Below are 21,149 nucleotides of genomic sequence, written 5' to 3' on the forward strand. Positions count from 1 at the left end.
GGAAAAGATGACATCCTCTGTTATCAACAGTGGCTGAGCCACTCCAGTGTCACTACCCTGAGGCTGCAGGTACAACTCATGGCCCTAACACATACCCTTTATGAAAGAGGAGGAAGGCTGGAAAAATCTGTGTAGCAGTGGTTCCTTCAGCCTCACCCATACACTGCCCAAACACCCCACTCTCTCAAGTGACTCCTGAACACTTGCATGCAGAGGATGCAAAATCTCCATGTGATTCCCCAAATCCTGCCCACTCTCCTGTGCAATGAAACTACACTAGTTCTGCAGGCAGGGTGACCCTTTATGGATAGAGAGGCAGATTCATCTCTACTGTAAATAAATAAATTGTGCTGCTGGACTTGGGCAAAACAGCTCAGAAAGTTTGCCCGTGGGATCATCTTCAGTACTTCCCAACACAACAAAGAGAGGATCTGGGACCTTCAGGTACCGTGTCAGGCAGTGAGCCCCATACACAAACTCAACAGAAGAGAGAACACAGTCTGGAAGTCTGATCAGCACCCTCAAAGACCTGATCTTTAGAATACTGTACAGAACTATTTAAATGCCGTGTGAATAGTTTCAAGGAATTTGAAGTCTACTCTGAATTGTGTTTTGTGTGTGTATATATACATACATTGCTTTATAAATTAAGTTTTAATCCTTTATTATAAAATAAGTGGGGTGGTTATAGAGTTCCTGGTCCTCTAGTTACCAGAGGGAATCAGGATGTGTTATAGCAGGGAGCTTAATAATTGTAGGAACTTCTTGGTGAGGGAGTTCTCTAGCTGCTGCTTAAGACATTGCTCTTTCTGTTTGTCCTCACACTACCGGTGGTTTAAAAAGAGGTGGCCTCCTAGACATATGGTTTATCCTATGTTGCATGACAGAGTGCTAGCTGAAGCACCCTGGTCACTTATGTGATTGTATAACAAAGAATATCATGGGCTTATCTGGAATCAATTAACTTGTAATGATGGGGATTATTGATCATTGGTGGCAATGGTCAGGCTAATGAGGTAATTAGTTCAATAAGGGGAAAATACATAATTGGCAAAAACAACAAGTAAATGGGTCCCCCAGAGTAAGCAGGGTATGGTAGAGATATATGGGTGGAAGGCCCTTCCTGACACATACCTGTGCTATGTTCTGCCATGCTTGGAATCCAAAGATTAAAGGTACAACTGGGGGAAAAAACCACACTGTCCGTATATTGTGACTAAGTGACCAGGCAAATGGGTCAGGCAGCATGGCACACTGGGTAGCTGGGGGAGCACCCTGTGGCAGTTGAAGAGGTTGTGCTGCATGAGTCAGAACAAACTAGCTTTGTGAAAATGATATGACCTTGGTTCTGAAGGGATGAGTTGTTGGGGATGTTTTTCAAAAGAGATGTTCTAGGAATCATTATGGGGAAATTCTGTGTGCTGTGTTATACAGGAGGTCAGACTAGATGGTCACAATGGCTTCTTCTGGCCTTGGAATTTATGAATCTAAAAAGAAAATATGTTTCCTGTAAAACATGGAGGCTCATTCTTGGGAGAGAATATTCTCAAGGTGTGCTGGACTTGAATAGTTCCTGGGACCACGCGCACTGGCAGGTTTAGGCCAACCAATGCATTGTGCTGCCATTGCTGTAGCTAACACTGCCACAAGATTTGTGCCTGCCTTTTGTGGATGACTAGATTCCAAGCAGAGATGTTCTTGCATAGTTATCTTATGGGTTTTTTTCATCTTTCTTTCTTGATAATTTCCCAGTAATATCCGCTTTAATTTACTACAGACAGAATTAGATTTAGTCTGGGATTTCCAAAAGAGTCTAAAAGGGTGCTAGGTACATACCTGTCACTGGATTTCAGCAGGAGCTGGCTCCTAATTCCTGTGGCCCTAGACCATTAATGTGGAAGTAAAGCTGAGCAAATAATGGACGTTTTGGTTCGCTGGCAATTTTTAAAAGTCAAAAAGAATTGTTTCAGATGGGACCAAAACTGAAAATTTTTGGTCAGTTCAAAAGTTGAAAAAAAAATCCATTGTGGGTTAAAGTAAATGTTTTGTTTTGGCAGGGCAATTTCCACTATTTTACTGTGCCATGCTGCTGCATAGAATGAATATCTTCTGGCTCCACCCCTCCAATTCACCAAGACCTCCCTGAACCTGCAGTGCACAGGGAATGTACAGAAACTTCTGTGATGTCAGAGAGAGGGCTAATGACTCTTAAAGGCACAACACCCTTCCCACAGATTTTTTTTTTAGCCATTTAAAAGGTTTTCTACTCATCTCAATCCCTCCATCACTGAAAATAGAGGGGCTGATCATGTGTAATATGGAATGTTTGATAGGTATTAAAGCGGGATGCTGCAGAGTTCCTATACTCAGCAATTCAGCATGGTTTTATCCATATCTGAGCTATCCAAATATTGCTGACAGAAGAGTTTTCAGTCAGAAAATGCCGTTTGATCAAAATCTAAATTTCATGGGAATGTGTCAGTTTTTGACAACATTAAATGGAAAAAGTGGAATGGTATTTCAACTTTCTTGTTTCATTGTGAGCACAGCAGAATACTTTACAAAATCTGGGCCTTAAATAGGAGCAGTAATAGCAATAGCTAATACTATAATAATTTCCACTTGTGTTTCTCATTACATTCCACCCTACAAAACACTTTACAAATATTCACACTTTTATCCTAAAAACACCCTTATGAAGCATGGAAATATTATCTTTGTGGTACATATGGGGAGATGAAGCACAGAGAAGTTGTGGCCTGTTAGGTTATGCAGGTAGTCAGTTGTGCAGGTGGTTCATTGTACATCTAGACAGTCACGTGTTTGTAGATGAGAGGTACTGCAACTAAGCCTGTAAGAGTAACTATAACTTATTAAAATGGATGGATTCACTAGGATTTTATATAGTGTTTTGGTCCAGACTGGACAGAATGGATCCAAAACAGTGTTCTGGATAGAAGACAATTATTTCAGGTAGATCATTTATTTCCAGGTAGATCATCTCTCCAGCAAAACCACATGCTTGATAAATCACAACACTGGACATATTTACAACTGAGGCTATCAATAGACCATTCTATAGGGCTAAGTTAGAAAGACGCCACAGAAAATCCATCAGTTCTAAAGTACATTAATGCTTTCAGATATATAAAATGCAAATCTGCTTCTCTGACCTCTTGGAACAAACATATTTGGAGTATCTAGATTTGCATTACTATCATATTAGTATTACTATCTAGATTAGCATTACTATTATATGGTTTCTTCACTCAGAACACGTGCACCACAGGGCAGGATTTAGACCAATGGGTAGTGTATATAGTAAAATACAAGTATATGGATGATTACCAATAATCTGAATGAAGTAGAGGCAACATTGTTACGAAGTATCTTCTTTGGTGTTTGTTAATCTTATGTTGACAATTTCAGATATTTACTCATTTGACTGCACAGATGCATTCAGTTTGGGCAGCTGACTCACTTAGTCATTAGATCATATGCATAGGAAGAGTGTGTTATTGTGATTAAATGCATTTCCAAAGTGATACATTAGAGTTGTATTTAGTCAGCTCCATTGGTCAATTTGTATTCAGTGTGTCTACTAAGTAGATTCCTGGTACTGGGATCCAGTCAAGTAAAACAGTTCATGATTTAGGTTTTGGTAGTCTATGGGCTTGATTCTCATAGTAAAGCTCCTTTAAACCAATCTGTGCTCTGGCTGTGTAAGGATGCTTTAAAGGGGTATAAATGTAATTTAAATTGGCAACCACTTGAAGGCCTCTTTAAACAGCCAGAGTGCAAGGTGGTTTAAAGGGGTCTTAGTATAAATGAGATTCAGGCCCTATAACTTTTCCACAATTAACTTTAGAAAAGCTAAGCTATAAACTTGGTTAGATTTTTAAAAAAATATTGTATATGCTTCATGGAAAGGCACATGTGTTATACCAATAAAATAAAACCCAGCATGATCTTATTGAAGGGGAAAAGGCAAAATGCCACATTTATTGTGAATACAGAAAGAATCATAGTAATCAGTTAGTTATAGCTATAACATTCCATTCAGTCTCATATTTATTCACACATTCATTCATACAAACACACACACACACACACACACACACACACACAGACAGGTTCTGCAAGGTTGTTATCATAGTACCAGCCTTTGAGTTGCTCATGCCAAGCCACTGGCCAGGTAGCCTGGACATGAGGAGGGAGCAGGGCCTTGTCAGATGCTCATCTGATGCTCCTGGAAGTTGCTTTGCAGAATCAGACCCCAAAGTTCTCACTTTCTAGAGTCCATTTTTACAGGAATTCCTTCCTATGCCAGTCTATGGGAATTGCTTCATCATGCTGTTGCTGAATCAATCAGCAGATGACACATTCCTGACGGCTCCGTGCTGCCAGATGTTATCTTGTTCTTTGGTTCTCCCATTCTTGAGGCTGTTGGGTGGATTCCAGTCTGCCCTCCAGGGGTCCTCTGGTTATTTCCACTTGACGCCTTCTTCAGCCGATGGACACTGGATTCTTAGGCTGGCACCTCCCTGATCATTCAGTTATTATCCACACCAAGCATCCATCCACATACATCCTCTATCTCTATTTTAATTACAATTGTTAACAAAGCAAGATGAATACAACAAAAGGGCGGGGAGTCTCTGGGTGCTGTTTCTGTTGTTACAGAGTATTGCTTTGAGTCTCTCTCTGTGTGAGTAGTTGTTGTTACAAAGAATTGCTTTGAGAACAGACTCTGTCTTAGAACGTACTAACACAATTAGCAGCTTGCAATTTTCACACATAGAGGGAGAGAAACAGTACCAAAACCGAAGAGACCTCTTAATTAGTAATACCCTGGAATTTAAACTATGGGGAATCAAACTCATTTGTGATTTTAATACAGAACTTCTTTAATATGATCCAACACATTGGCAAAGAAGACGGAAAACAGATGATGTATCATGCTAAATTTTTAAAACAAATGAAAATACTCTTCACCTGCAACATAAGTGTGAGATGTTGTGTGATCATTCCGCTCAATGAGAGTACAAAATGCGGGACCAGTACTAATCCTGCATTTAACATTTGTACCTGACAATGTCTGTTATTTGCTTCACCTTATAAGATTAATCTGAAACCTTCTAGCACCATATTGTTCGGGATGTTTACAAGGTATTTAATTAAAAAGATTTACATCAGTCATTTGAACATCTTACTGTGTTAATGCAAATAAATGGTGGGTAGCAAATAAAGCCACTGCTAATATAACTAACACTCTTATAAAACATTTACCTGGACAGGTTAAAGTTCATCTATCTTCTGTCTCCAAGTCCATTAACGTTAAAGATGTTATGAATCATATGTGGCAGACTGCCCAAGACAATGTCATTTGCCATCTTGTCCTACATAAATACTGTGGTACAGGTTTCAAAGTAGCAGCTGTGTTAGTCTGTATCCACAAAAAGAACAGGAGGACTTGTGGCACTTTAGAGACTAACGAATTTATTAGAGCATAAGCTTTTGTGAGCTACAGCTCAATGAAGTGAGCTGCAGCTCATGAAAGTTAAATGCTCTAATAAATTTGTTAGTCTCTAAGGTGCCACAAGTCCTCCTTTTCTTTTTGTAGTACAGTTATTTTCTTTAATTAATCTAGAGGTGTGGCATTCTGCAATTCCCATACTGATAAATAACAATGTGATTTAAAAACAAAATCTTCAGGATGGAAGACATTCCACTGATAACAATAGCTACATATGATATGGTATATTGCTTTCTCAATAACCTCCCACAACAGGCTAGCTAGTCTGATTCCTTCAGCTGGCAGTGAGTTCATAACTGAATAATAAAGAAACACGATACTTTATTAATAGAATTTTTTATGCTAACAAAGCAACTGGGTTTTGTCAGTTCAATAATACCTTTTACTTGAACCTAGAAACCTCTGTCAAATTTAAATGTCATAGCACTTCTATACCTATTTTAGTCTTCATGGAAATAGGTACAGAAGTGCTATGACATTTAATTTTTCCTTCAATTTTGATTGTCCTTGCCACAGCTGGCACTCTTCCCCATTTAGTTCTCTTTTTAAAAATGTCTATTTTATATTACTATGGAGCTGGGCAGGAAATGATTTCCCATCCCATGGAAATTTTCAATTCCAAAAAATTTCCCATCATGACTTAGGACCAAAAAGTAGAAATCTTAATTTTGTGAACTGATAATCAAAACTTGTTTTGTTTGGGTCAATTTCATTTTAGTTTCAAGAAGTTTGATTTCAACCATTTCTAATTTTTTTTACTCTAGCTGAAATTTCAAAAGGTTTTCTTTTTGAAAATGTCAAAACATTTTTTCCAAACATTTTTCAAATACAAAAATAAGCTGAAATCAACCCCTTCTGGCAAAAGGTTTTGGTTTTGTTAAGTTGGTATATTTGGTAAAAGTTTGGGTGAAAAATTTCTTATCAGCTCTCTTTATTATTAAGAAAGTGTGAGGACTCTAGAATAAATATATTTGTTGAAATGGTCTTATATTGTAAGACAAGGTATCTAGCAGCATATCTGAACGTTGTTTGAATATTTGTTATATTTGTGTTTGTGTTTTTGTTTGTAGATAGGTAAGAATAGAAATGGGTGTTGGCCCTTTAAGAACAGGGAGACTCTTTGGATTGTAATGCATGAGTGCAGGGAACCCAGAACAATGTGCAAGTTCTACCTGAAGTGTACAAGCTCCAAAAATGTCAAAATCTGAGTCAACAAACTTATCCTTCAAGAAACAAAGCCTCACATCTGACAGATTCTTTTACACATTCTGAAGAATGTCTTTGTACGATTAATATATAATCTTACTTTTTGTGCATATGGGACTTTGCAAATAATATTTGAGGTTCTTTTTATTTGCCACCTTGTTTTTGAGCTTTTGGGGTGAACATTTTCAAGCATTTTCCCTCAAAAATTAGGGCTGGAAGTCTGTTTATTTATGAAAGCTGAAATTCAAATGCCTCAACAAGCTGGGGACTGTAAGAAGAACATCAAATATCATGATAAAATCATGGGAGTTGGCCACACTGTAACACTGAGATGGAGAAATTGCAAAGCATTATTTTTATATGTACCCTTTTGCAGTGTAATCTTTAGTAATAAAAAATGGAGTCACAATTTCAGGATAACAATCTAGGGCCCAATTCAGAAAAGCTCTGAGGTTCTATTAACTTCCTGAATAGAGATGTTGCTTTCCTGAATCAAGTCTTCAGTGATTCTGGGCACTGAATGAGTCACAGGTTACTGGGCACAGTGATTTCCTTAAAAAAAGAATCATAGTATGTAGCATTACCTAGGGCTTGTCTTCACTGCAGGCTAAATCAGTGCTTCTGCAATCGATGCAGCAATGTTGATATAGTGGGTCTGGTGAAGACGTGACAAGACGAGAGCTCTCTCCCATTGACTTCAGCACTCCACCTCAACGAGAGATGGATGCTATGTCAATAGGAGAGCATCTCCCACACATATAGCGTGGTGTAGAGACTGTGGTATGAAACTGAAGTTGCATGACTTGCATTGACCTACCCTTCAGTGTAGACAAGGCCCTATAATTCAACATTAACAAAAGATCAAGAGTGATATCCTGGCTCCACTGAAGTCAATGACAGTTTTGCCCTTACAATTTCACCCTAAAATGTGCATGCATTATTGGACATGTGTCTACCCCTTTGTCCATGCAAAAAGGCAGGGTAGGGGAAGGTGCAACACCCTTTACCCTTGCATAAAAGTCAGGCATAGAGAAGTTAAATTATTGGTCTAAAGACTCAAAGCAAGTCAGTGGCAGAGCCAGGATTAGGATTTGAGAATCCTATTAGCTAGACCTCTGCTTTAACCACTAGATCAGATCTCTTCTTTATTTGAAAATAATCTTTCTCTCAATTTAATTTTATTTGGGCAAGGCTGGATGTCTAAAAACAATCTTTAATTAAATTAATTGAATACATCACTAGTGTCTTAATGTTCCATCCATTCTCTTTTGCTCTTCCTCATTTAAGACGTTTCCTCAACAGTCTTTTAATGTTTTGCTACATAGGGAATTCTTTCATGAATTCATGCTGAACAAGAATGAAACTATTTTTGTGTGTTTACACATTACCACAATGCTTTAAAAATTTAGCCTGAATCCTGGGGCGTTTGCTAAGCTCCAGAGAGGACTTTACAAATAGGCAGATGAAGAAAGAAAGGTTTCATTTAGAGTTGAAAGAGTTCATTTGTACATCTTACTTCACGGGCATTACTTTTGTCCCACAGTAGAGAAAGATATAATCTTAAGAATCCACCAAGCCAGTTTAGATGACTGCCAAAGCTGTAATGCAATCATATATATACAGTAACTCCCTTTTCCAATGCTTTCTCCCTTCACCTAGTTCAGAATACAAATGCAGACAATATTGCTTTCCACCAGTTTATCTAAAGAAATCTTTTGTGCAATAATGGAGATAGAGAATAAACATTTCAAGATTGGAATCCACTCATCTGTAAACAGAAATGACATGGCTGGCATTTGCTGAAAAAATTAGTAGAGATTATCTTTTCATAATAGCAGTAGATTGAATACTATTTGAAAAGCAAATTTTTTTTCAGCAAGCTGTTTCTCCACTCCGACAACTTGTGTTTGTCTTTATGTTCAAGTGCAGCTAATTGCTTTCCTTTTATTTTTAATGAATCACCATTGCACTTACTCATCAGTAGTCCAAGAGCAAGAGAGATTACCAATGCTGAAACATTTACAGATGCACCTTCAATAGGAACTGAACAGCCTCTGGTAACATCATGGAGAAAGTGGCAGTTTAAAGGATGACCTCCATTATTGCCAACTTTGTATTTGCTGCTATCTAATACTCAGAGATGGTACTTTGTGTGTGTTTGAGGGAGGTGGGGGGTGGAATCATACATCTAATTCATTCTTTGGGGGAAACATGACCTTGCACTACTAAAATTCAACCAAATCAATCACTGCTCCAGGCAATAGACTGGATTCTAGTACTAGGAAAGCCCACCATCCCAGTCTTTTCTACACACAAGGCTTCTCAGCTGTAGCTCACGAAAGCTTATGCGCAAATAAATTGGTTAGTCTCTAAGGTGCCACAAGTACTCCTTTTCTTTTTGCAGAAATGGATGGTGCATTTCAAGAAGTGAGAGACAGAGGTCTGAGATTCTGAGGTTTTAAAAATATAGAGCATTCTACAACTTAGATTCTAGATTTCTGAAAACTAGAAGGAAAAATGACCAAAGCCAAATAGAGGATAAGGAAGGGTTGTTTATTTGGTTGTTTTGTTTTTGATTGCAGACAACATGCACTGATGATCCTTTTACTAACGATGGAAAAACAACACCCTAAGAAATGTGGTGGCCTAAAAAACAGATTTTTAACAGCAATATATAATCTAATATCATGAACTGAAATGATCATGAGAGACAAAAGTCTTATATTCCTCACCAGGCTTAATATTCCCATGTAACTGGAAAATAGAACTGAGTATGTCAATACTAACCAGTGCCCAAGCCAAAAAGTAAGGCCTGAGATCAAGTGTAGTGTCTGGTTTCTATGTGAGCTATGTACTGTAACAGGGAAATTATAGAAGGATGAACTTGAGGATATAACTGGTCTTTTCCATTTCTGAATTCTCTGATTAATGTTTTTAACATTTTCCCACTAAATATGCAAAAAGAAAGGGAGTACTTGTGGCACCTTAGAGACTAACCAATTTATTTGAGCATAAGCTTTCGTGAGCTACAGCTCAGTTCATCAGATGCATACTGTGGAAACTGCGGAAGACATTATATACACAGAGACCATGAAACAATACCTCCTCCCACCCCACTCTCCTGCTGGTAATAGCTTATCTAAAGTGATCACTCTCCTTACAATGTGTATGATAATCAAGTTGGGCCATTTCCAGCACAAATCCAGGTTTTCTCACCCAAAAATAATGTCTTCTGCAGTTTCCACAGTATGCATCCGATGAAGTGAGCTGTAGCTCATGAAAGCTTATGCTCAAATAAATTGGTTAGTCTCTAAGGTGCCACAAGTACTCCTTTTCTTTTTGCGAATACAGACTAACACGGCTGTTACTCTGAAACCACTAAATATGCTTATTTCTCAGAGCTTTTAGGCATATACTTCAATTTGGCCCTGGGACAACCACTGTCTGGTTGCGGCTGTAAGGGATCAGCTTGAACGTATGCCCCTGGAGTAAGTTCCCTCAGTGACATTATGTCCAGTAGGGAATTTGCCGTAGATGACCCTCATTCCACCACACAACCTGCCTTTTTCTTTCCTCCTGCTGCCCTCCCCAACCTCTAGCATGTCTCCACTGTGACAGGGTCAGGCCAGATGAGGAGGAACTTTGTCACGCCACCTTTCCCTCATGCCAGGTGATGCAGTCCCAGCATCACAGCAGTTACACACAACTCAATATGCATTGACAAACAGGGTCCAGATACCCCAAGAAGAGAACAGACAATTTAACCCCCCCAAAATAAACAGGTTTCAGAGTAGCAGCCATGTTAGTCTGTATCCGCAAAAAGAAAAGGAGGACTTGTGACACCTTAGAGACTAACACATTTATTTGAGCATAAGCTGTAGCTCATGAAAGCTTATGCTCAAATAAATGTGTTAGTCTCTAAGGTGCCACAAGTCCTCCTTTTCCAAAATAAACAGTTGAACCAAGTGATTGCATACTGTGTTATTGTACTACAAACATTTACTGAGTCAAATCTTTTATGAAAGCTTGTAATGCACTGAACTTAATGGTCATTATGAGAGATGCATATGGGTTATGGTTATGAATGTGCATGTGTATATATAGGTGGAAAATCGTACTGGGCACTACGGTGCAACTTCAGCAACACCTCACAATGGGGTGGTGAAGCCCTCAGGCAGGGAAGGGCTACCTCCCCAACCAGACCAGACTGGCTCCAACCACCCAGCCATGGTCTAGGCCAAGAAAAGATGATGATGGGTCATTAAAGGTAATGGGAAAACATTGAAACAACTTGCTACTGAAAAGAAAATCCCAGTCTTGGAAAATTAAGGGCTTTTCCACACTTAAAACGCTGTAGCTGTGCCACTGTAGTGCTTTAGTGAAGACACTACCTACACAGAAGGGAGGGGTTCTCCCATGGTGTAGGAACTCCACCTCCCCAAGAGGTGGTAGGTAGGTCGATGGAAGAATTCTTTCAACGTCTGAGGGACATAGTCATACAAACCTAATTTCCTAGTGTAAACCAAGCCTAAGAAAGGAGGGAGTTTTCCCCACTTTGAATATCTATAGTGACTGAAGGAGAGAAAAAATCCTGAAAACCCTTTTTAAAAGAGGTTTAAAGTGAAAATCTATCCAAAAACAGAGGGACAGCATCTAGGTGGGAAGCTGTCCATGAAATGCTGGATCCCCCCCCGACAACTGGGGGGGGGGGTACGCTGGGAAACGGTTCGGAAGCAATAGGTAATTTGTACTCGAGAAGGGATTTTCATCTAATCTGGAAGTGGAAAGCCTGAGGTTGTCAGTGTTTATTTGCAGTGTAACCTGTATATGTTTACTCCTCAGTCCTGCTTCTGTTTCAGTCAACAAACCACGCAAAGACCCTTAATCTGGTTCAACACCCTGTACAGTTTATTTATAATTGAGTCCCACCACCTTCACAGCATACCTAGCACCTTTACAAGCAGAGGGAGCTCAATCTCTCTCCCTCTCACTGCCTGCTTTCCCCCTTTCCACCTCCTTCCTGTGCCTATCTGTGGGCTCTGGCTAATGGCTTAATTAGCCTTTCTGCCCTGCCCCATGCACAAATTAGGCACAGGTCTGCCTCCCCAGCTCCAATCAGGCATCGCAGATTGCTGCTGTGAACAGAGTGCTGACTCAGGATTTCCTGCTGAGCACTCTGTCACATTGCTCTTCCTTACTATTTCATCTCTGAATCTGTGACTTTTCTCTTAAATAAACTTTTTGTGTGTTTTTACACGAAGCAGGTCTCTGGTGTGCAAACTGTGTGGAGTGTGTGAGCTAGTGTGTGATGGGGCTGGTTTAACCCCTTCAGGGGTGCCAAACCTCAGGGGAAGAGTCCGAGTGTTTGGTAGTGAAGAACTCAGAGTGTACAGATTTGGGGAGACTCGAGACTGAAGGATCGTTGGGGTCACCTGCCAAAGAGTAGCCAGGGTGAGACCTTTATGCTTGTGGGCTGGCTACTGGTGTCAGGGCTCTGAGTCACAGCAGCACAGCATTAAGACACCAAAGGTTACAGGGCAGCCAGTGACTGAACTTCTTAGTGCTCTGGGTGATCCCCAAGTGTCACATCCCCCTGCTAAAGAGAAAAAGCAAATGTTAAGTCCACTCACGTCTCATTCTCCAATTTATTTATATGTTATCTGGAATAAAGCGAAGCCTAGAAATTAAAACTGGATACGCCTACAACTGCCAGCAGGCAGCAGCTGCCAGCAAGGCAGAAACAATCACTCTTCGGTGAGTCACAAATTGCAGCCGAAGGAGCTAGCTGCCAGGGGCTGCCCTTACTATTCCCTCTCCCTCCTGCCAAAGATCACACAAAACAAAACCTCCATTCCCAAAAGCAAATGAACAAATTGACTTTTCAGATAGGCTTTTTTCATTATTATTTAGTGCAAAGATGAGCAAGCCCACACTGATTCACTCTCCATGTCCTGGATGGCTGGCCGGTCTGCTATGGCTGCTAACATCTTCAGAAGCACAGCTAATGAATCATTGCTAGTTTTGAATATGAAACATTCCAAACCCTTAGCTGGGCTAACAAAACTCCATGGCTGCACGCTCACATATTTCACTACAATAACTCATATTATTAATAGAAAATATTTATATTATGGTAGCACCCAAAGGTCCCACTCAGCTTTTAGAGCCCCATTGTGCTGGGAGCTGGACAAACTTATAAATGAGACAACTCTGCCCTAAAGAGATTAATGTTAAAGCAATGATGAAGCTATTTTAGGATTTGTCTCAAGTGACAAGCAGAGGTCCTTGGGCACCACACGATATGAGTAACTGCCACTGACATCACCCTAGAGCTGAACCTAAATCTTAATGGTATTTTTCATTTTGTCCACATTGATGTGAAGCTTTAAAATTGCATGGATTCCATTTAAACAGTAAAACTAACCAGTTTGGATGACTCTCACATTTTCAGACTTCAGCTGTGCCTTTGGTATGATTCATGAGTAAACTGAATTGAACACAATAGTACATAATTCAGGGAAGGGAGATTTATTCATTTACCAACCTGAAATTCAAGAGGGACTGCCTATTGTGTGAGTAGTTATGCTGTGTTAATGTTCTACTGATGTGTAATGACTTTGCCCTTTAAGATAATAAAACAAAAGTTTTCAACACAACACAAATTTCAATTCACCTACATTACATGAAGTTTCACCTTCCAGTCATGGCTATTTTTTTTCCACCTGGCTCCTCTAGAGTGATGCCACAGGAGGAGTCTGGTGCAGCCTCCCAGACAGTGTCTCCTGCCGATTTTGCTGTAAATGCTCAACAGCTAAGAAGAATGACCTGAAGAAGAATTCAATGTAAACTCAAAAGCTTGTCTATTTCACCAACAGAAGTTGAGCCAATAAAAGATATTACCTCACCCAGCTTGTCATTCAAATATCCTGGGACCAACATGGCTACAACAATAATAACATTCATACATGTATTTACTTTTGTCCCTAATTCAGTTTTATTATGGTCCAATGAAAACTCCTTATGGAAGATCTCAGGAATATCAGTGAAGTAGAGAACATCTCAATAGCAACCACCTTTGAGCTGTACACACTTCATTGGAAAGAAAGCATAAGAGTTCTAGGGACGGATATCCATTTATGGTATGAGCATACCCCTTCTTTACTCTTATAGGCCATATCATCTGTGAAGTGCTGCACAATGGCTCAGGCCATCTCCTCTAGACTGAACTTTAGCTATCTTTAGGAGTTCCTATCTCTACTGCTACCAGAGCCTCTGTACAACTAATCAAAGGGACTGGTGGTACCTAAGGCCTCCTATGTCTACAATCTCATGGGGAGAAGAGCAAAAGCTTTGACTTGTTACTTTTTTGAGGAATATCTCTCTCCAAGACAATGTTGGACACACACACAACACAAGAGGAAGCTGGTGAGCAAAGCCTTTCGACTTATGACCACCATCTTTCTGTGAATGTTTCCTAAAGTGCCTCTGTTTCCATATTCTATGGTGTTTGGTATGACAGTAGTCAATATAAAAAATGCGCTGTATACTCTAGTATAGTATTGTATGACCCAGCATCTTAGAAGAATTGTTAAACACAAAATTTTGTATCTAGCGGTTAGTTGTGGCCTTTATAGCCTCTGTGGGAAAAATCTGCTTTGTACATTAATTCATTTACAAATGAAGGACAGAATTCCTAATTTTGTAATATTGAAGTTTGAATGTGCTGTATGATTTTTTTTTTCCTTACCCTATATTAACAGTGTCAACTTCCCAAGCAACCATGGTCTATCTAACAAAATGGGGGGGAAACAGTTAACCTTACATGTCAGAGTAGGCCCTTTGGTTGAGATTTCTGCCATGTTGATGCTTTGCCTGTGGCTTCATACATTGATGCCCAACTCTTGAAAGGCATGGTGCTGTGGCACAGACATGCCTGTGTGGCTATATCATTAATATGACACCTGTACAACTTCTTCTGGTCTAAATCCAGTTCCTTGCCCAGTGCACCCATTTCTGCTTGCTGGTAGCTGATCCAGGGAAACCTCTTGGGGGGAAACACCTAGAGCTGGCAACAAACAAACAAACAAACAAACAAAAAGGTTAATATATTTCCTGAAAAATTTTGAACGGAATGATTTTTTTTTTAAAATTGTTCAACACTTTTCATGAGCCTTTACTTTTGTTATGATGAAAAAGTTTGGTTTTTCAAAAATCAAATAACCATACAAAAACCTCAACAACATCTCAATGTCTGCTGTAGAGTTTTCAGTTGTGGGTCTTTTCACCTTGTTTTCTCCGATTTTATTCTACCCACCACCCCTTTTGTCCCTGCTGGAAATGGAGTGGGGGAGGGGGTAAGAAAAGGAGAGAAAGTGTATATTTCCCCCCTCCCCCACCCCATACTCTCACTTTTGAACTTCTTTTTCCTTTTGGGAGGGTGTGGAATTAAAAGTGGAAGAGAAAGGGGGAACCCCAAACTGAAAATGTTAAATTAAAAAACAAATTTTCTGAGTTTCTTGTCGATTTTTATAAATGTTTTATCAAAAATTTTTGAACAGAATTATTTTTTTCTTTTTGTGAGAATGTTTGTTTTGGTTGAAAAGCCATTTTTCTCCATTTTTCTTTTGTTTTGTTTGTTTGTTAAATCAACTAGTTCTAGAAAACACTCTGTATCATCACAGCACAGCTGGGAGGTGGCATGTCCTGATAGATAGAGGACTCTAACTCAGGAGACCTAGGTCCTATTCCCACGTCCGCCAATGGCCTACTTCATGACCTTGGCCAAGTCTCTTCACCTCCCGTACCTCGGTTTCACCATCTGTAAAATGTGGATGATATTTACCTCCGTTGTAAAGCACTGCGAGGTCTACAGATTGAAAAGTGCTATATAAAAGCAAATCTTAGTATTATTATTATTTATTACATACCAGTGCCTACGATGTGCTGTATCGTATATCACTATAGAACAGAAAGGAAATGATCTCATTCTGTTTTATGGGTTTTTGTGGGTTTTTTTTTACTTAGATGTAGAGGAGTTCTCCATACAACTAAAGGAGGCAGCTCCAAAGAAGCTGATGTTTTGTGTTTCAGTTCTTATGCAGAATAATGCAAGGTAGGCAGCTGTGTTCTCTCTTTCTCTCATGAACCTGAAAGGTGAAACCTGGCCCCATTGAAGCAAAAGGAGTTTTGCCACTGACTTAGGAACAGCCAGCATTGTACCCGGAGTCTTAAATTTATTCTCTCTTTGTTAAAAGAAAAGGAGTACTTTTGGCACCTTAGAGACTAATCAGTTTATTAGCTCACGAAAGCTTATGCTCAAATAAATTGGTTAGTCTCTAAGGTGCCACAAGTACTCCTTTTCTTTTTGCGAATACAGACTAACACAGCTGCTACTCTGAAATCTCTCTTTGTTGTTACTCCTTAATCTTTAGTAATAGTGATACTGACCATAAAAATACATATTTTATATGATTTCACTGGAAAACATCATGTTAGATTAAATCATGTTTGTACAGAACCTAGCACAGTAGGGCCCTCTTCCTGATTTGTGACTTCAAGCTTTATTACAGTGCACATAATAAGTAAATAAGTTTGGCACTTTGATTACTAGTTAGCCTTTTCATATTCTCCAGTTCATCCACCTTTTGACTGAGCTTTTAATGGTTAACAATGAGATTCTGATGTTTATAGGCTACAGAGAGCTTAATACAGCACAGGCAGATCTGGAGACTATCGAGTCCATCTTCTTCCTCTGTCTTATCATTACTGGCTTTCATACACTGTCATTCCCACCCTTGATAATATTAATAAAATCACTTTCCTGCTTGGCAGATTAGGCAGTCTAGGAATAGTTGGGTTCATAAGTAAGAACCAGCAAGTGAAATTCACCATTATAAAATGACCTACTGAAGTGTCTGGCTTTTTGCTGAGGAATATGATCTGTATGGGAGGTTTGAAATGGACACTTCTACATTTCATTCAAAAGAACTGGAAAACCCAACACACTTTATTTTCACTCTTTCTCTACAGTACCAGTAGCCATGGTTGTTTATATTAAAACGGGTGTTCATATAAACCCTGTTTTCATAGTTTATCTTAAAATGGATATGAATTTGGACAGCACCCCTACCAGGCTTTAAAATCAATCTTGTTTATACTGTGATTGCCATTGTACTTCAAAACCAAGAGTACACTGTCCAGGTGATTTTTGTTGTAGTTTAACTCCAAAGTACAAGGAGTCTTGCAGCTGACACAGCTGCAATACAGCTCATCTAAAAAGTCTGCTGCTAGAGATGCCAGCTTGGCTCATTGTAATAAACCTGTGGTGCAAATGTATATTATGATGTTATTCCCTTACTGTTTCTTTTGGCAATCATCCATTGATTTAGCCTAATTCATTGTGAGCAAGTGTGTGTATGTGTGCACATGTGTATAAAACAGTATTGCTGCAAAATCAAGCACTAAAAGTTAGGCAACACTAGAATTGAGCTTGCTCGTGCAACCTTAATTTGCTCCCCTTCTACATACACATTATGATAGTCTTTAATTACATGATCACTTGCTATTGTTTCCACAGGACTCCTAACTCATTCAGTAAATGAGTAATTATTTATTCAACATTTTTATGCTCCTCATCCAGTGTGTTACCCTGCACTGAATACAAAAATTATTAACTTCCTCCTGGGCATTTCTATGGTGCTCTCACCATAATATCAGAGTGCTTCAAAAAGTCTATGAATTTAACTTGAGAACACTCCTGTGAGATTTGGTGGTGGTGTTATCCCCAGTTTATAGCTGGGGAACAAAGGCACAGAGACATTAAGGCCAAAATAATCAAAAATGTCCACCAACGTTGGGTGCCTAAATTGATACCTGTAGGGCCTGATTTTTCAGAATATTTAGCATTTAGTGCTTGTACTGATCCCCTTCTGAAACCATCAGACCCTGTCTCATCTTGCACCTCCTCCCAGCCAGGGCCGAACTCACCATGTTTAGTGTTCTGACCATGCTGCGTGCTTGCCAAGGGAAAGTGAGAAAGAGGTGTATGCGACTTTTATGATTCAAAACAGTGAGTGCACACACAATACTGACTCTGTGTATTGTTTCTTTTGCTTCTGCATATGTGCCCTTGAGGGCCAACTCTTACACACCGGCGAAGCACCTCCATAAGATAAAGATGCAAACAAGGACAAGTAAGGAAGACATGTTTTGGGAGTTGCTGCAATCCTCAGATCAGGCTGATAGCAAGCACAGAGTGTGGAGAGAGACAATAAATGAGAAACTACAAACGGATAGCCAGGAGAGGGTCAGGAGCAGATAATAAAGGTCACAAACAGAGATACTGAGGTCCTTGATTGCATTGCAGGCAGAACATATGCGTGCACAACTCCCCGTGCAGCCCATACAGAACTGCCTTCCTTGCCCTCCCCAAACTCCCCACACATATTGCTCTCACATTCCCGGCCCAACACAGTACCCCTTGCACTCCACCACTAAGAACATTTTCCATAATGACAGACTTACACACAGCTGTGAGATCCTCACTTCAGAGAATGTTGCTCATTGTCTTGTCCCTTATAACAAATGGCAATCTGCGTATTGCTGTTTAATAAAAATTGAGTCTTACAAAGACAGTGATTCTTTATTTGTGACCTACACAGGGTGATTGCGACAGAAATTCAAACACAGTGGCAATCAGCACATTTGCAGACTACAGTTAATGTTCAGGCAGGAATCATTATGGGGCAAATAAACAATGCCTGTCTCAGTTCATTATAGAAAGACACATTACTGGGGCTCATTGTCAAAACGCTGCTTCAAAGCCTCCCTGATTCAAATAGCCCCCTGTTAAGCCACTCTAATAGCCCTGGTGTCTGGCTGCTCACAGTCACAGTCCTTCATAGTAGGAGGTGATTAATGGCCCTGCACACTGCTGCGGGTGGGAGGCACAGGGAGGGAGGCACCTCCCACCCACAGCAATCAGCTGTTTTGTGGCATTCAGGAGGCTCTCGGGGGGGGAGGAGAGAAGGGGAGGATGTGGCAGGCCCAGGGGGAGGGGGTGGAGCAGGGGCGAGAAGAAGCAGGGTAGGGCCTTTGGGGAAGGGGTGGAGTGGGGGCGGTCCTGGGACAGAGCCGGGGGTTGAGCATTCCCTCTCACCCCCTCCCCGACACTTTGGAAAGAATAGCAAGAGGAGCAGCTGGACGATCCATCCTCTTTCACCTTCTGACTCCACCACCTCAACCAAGCTTCACAGTCATCATTGCTGAGCAAAGTATTAAATTGTTTGTTTAAAATTGTTTACAACTTATACTGTATATGTATATGTCTTTTGTCTGGTGAAAAAAATTTCTCTGGAACCTAACCCCCTGTATTTACATTAATTCTTATGGGAAAATTGGATTCACTTAACATTGTTTCCCTGAAAGTCGCATTTTTCAAGAACAAAACTACAACATTAAGTGAGGAGTTACTGTATTCTAAAATATATCGGCTCAGAATGTACTCAAATAACAATGACAGATTACCCAGCATCAAATCTGCTGTAATTATTATAGCTGCTCAGTGCTATAGTACACAAAACTTCTAAGTTACTTGTAGCACGCCAGGTGTACTGCAACTTGGAGGCAAATTCTGAAGGCTCTTCAGATGTTAGACCTTAGGTCCGTTGGGTCTCAATAATGATCAGGACTCAGGGCTAAATTCAGGGGATATTTTATTAGGATTGGCAAAAAGGGGGAGTTTGCAAATACCCTGAGTACAGGAGCTTAAACAGTTGCAATTTAATGTAAAACAATTGTGGTTTTTCTAGGAAGGACAGTCCACTAGGCTTAGGGCTCCTCAGGTCTAGACCCTGCTAGAGACAAATAGGAGCTTGTAGGTTTCTAGCTCAGGATCAGTTAGAGGGGGGGTCTCACTGGGCACCCTCCACAATGGCTCCCTGCCTGGTTTCTGGTGCTTCCTCACACGTTCTGCACAGACCTGAGTCTGGCAGCAGTTTTCTGGCAGTCACACCTGTCCCCCAGCTCCTGCTGCAGCCTGCTGTGCACGCCATTCCCCAGCAGCTTCCTGGGCATCCAGCTTCCCCGCTGCTTCTGGATTGCCAGGCAGCTGCCACTTCCCCAAGTACCTACTTCCTGGGTCAGGGTCTTCCATAGAGTTCCTGCCGCTCCCGCTGCTGGACAAGGGGAGGAGATGGGCCTACCCTGGAGGGTGTAGATCAGTGAACAGGCGATTAATGAGAATGATAGTTTCCTGCTTAGCAGATTCATCACAGTGCATCTGAAGTATTTTAAACCTAATGAAACTCAATAACTTTATACAGAATGTAACATCTAGAAGAGGTACCTGGGAACATCATTACAGGACAGTCTGGCAGGATGGAATATTATATAACTTTGGGGGTAGACATGAGCCCCATGGATATTTGAGATCTTTATGTGCAAATATTTTAATGCATGTGAATCTCAGCCCCATTGTTGTAGTCAAATTACAACTAGGTTAATTACATACTGCCTTTCTATATTTCCCTTGTAGTTTCAGTGGATACACCATTCTCCATTTCCTGTCTTAAACAATTACGTGGAATTGGTACGTCCTATTAAACAATCTCTTTATTTCACACCAGAGGAAACTACATTTCAGGGGTGGATGAAATCTTGCTTATGTGCAGTTTACATGCAAGTTTAAAGCATTAGGGAAGATGTCAAGATGAAAGGTGCTATGCAAATGCGAGCTATTGTAAATGATAATTCAAATACAACATGATCTACAAATAAACAAGTTGGAGGTATAAGCATCTGAAGAAAAGTGTGGTGTTATGGACAGAAGGGAAACCTTTCAGAAACTAAATATGCTGAAGTAGAATAAAGTATGTTGGGAAAAGATGGGCAAAGAGCCTAATTTGTGAAAAAGGATTTATTAGCCCATGAAAAAGGGGATTTGAGAGAAAATGAAAATGGTCTAAAGTCATTATGGATGGAAACTGGAGATGCTAGAAAGAATAAACTAGTTTAGCAACATGGGCCATCTAACTAGTGAGAGGAAGTGGACTGTGAAATAAATGAACACTAAAGAAACATGTAAAAGAATCAGAGCAGTAACAATGGGTGATTTTAAGTATCCAGGCACATGCCATGCAAACCTTGAATCCTGTCATGATTTTGCTTAAGTATCAGGCAATGCTGAATGTCCTGCATTTTCCAAAAACACTACTATTAAAAAAGGCTCATGAATGAATCAAAAATGTAAACTATTTATCACAACTTGGTGTTTCAATATTATTACTACCATAGATATGACTTATTAATATTGCTGACTATAAACATTACTAATTATGAAACATAGCATAAGTAGATAGAAATTGCTGGTGAAATTCTGGTTCAATTCAAATAAATGGCAAAACTCCCA

The sequence above is a fragment of the Caretta caretta genome, chromosome 1, assembly GCF_965140235.1.
Source record: "Caretta caretta isolate rCarCar2 chromosome 1, rCarCar1.hap1, whole genome shotgun sequence".
Classification (NCBI taxonomy): domain Eukaryota; kingdom Metazoa; phylum Chordata; order Testudines; family Cheloniidae; genus Caretta; species Caretta caretta.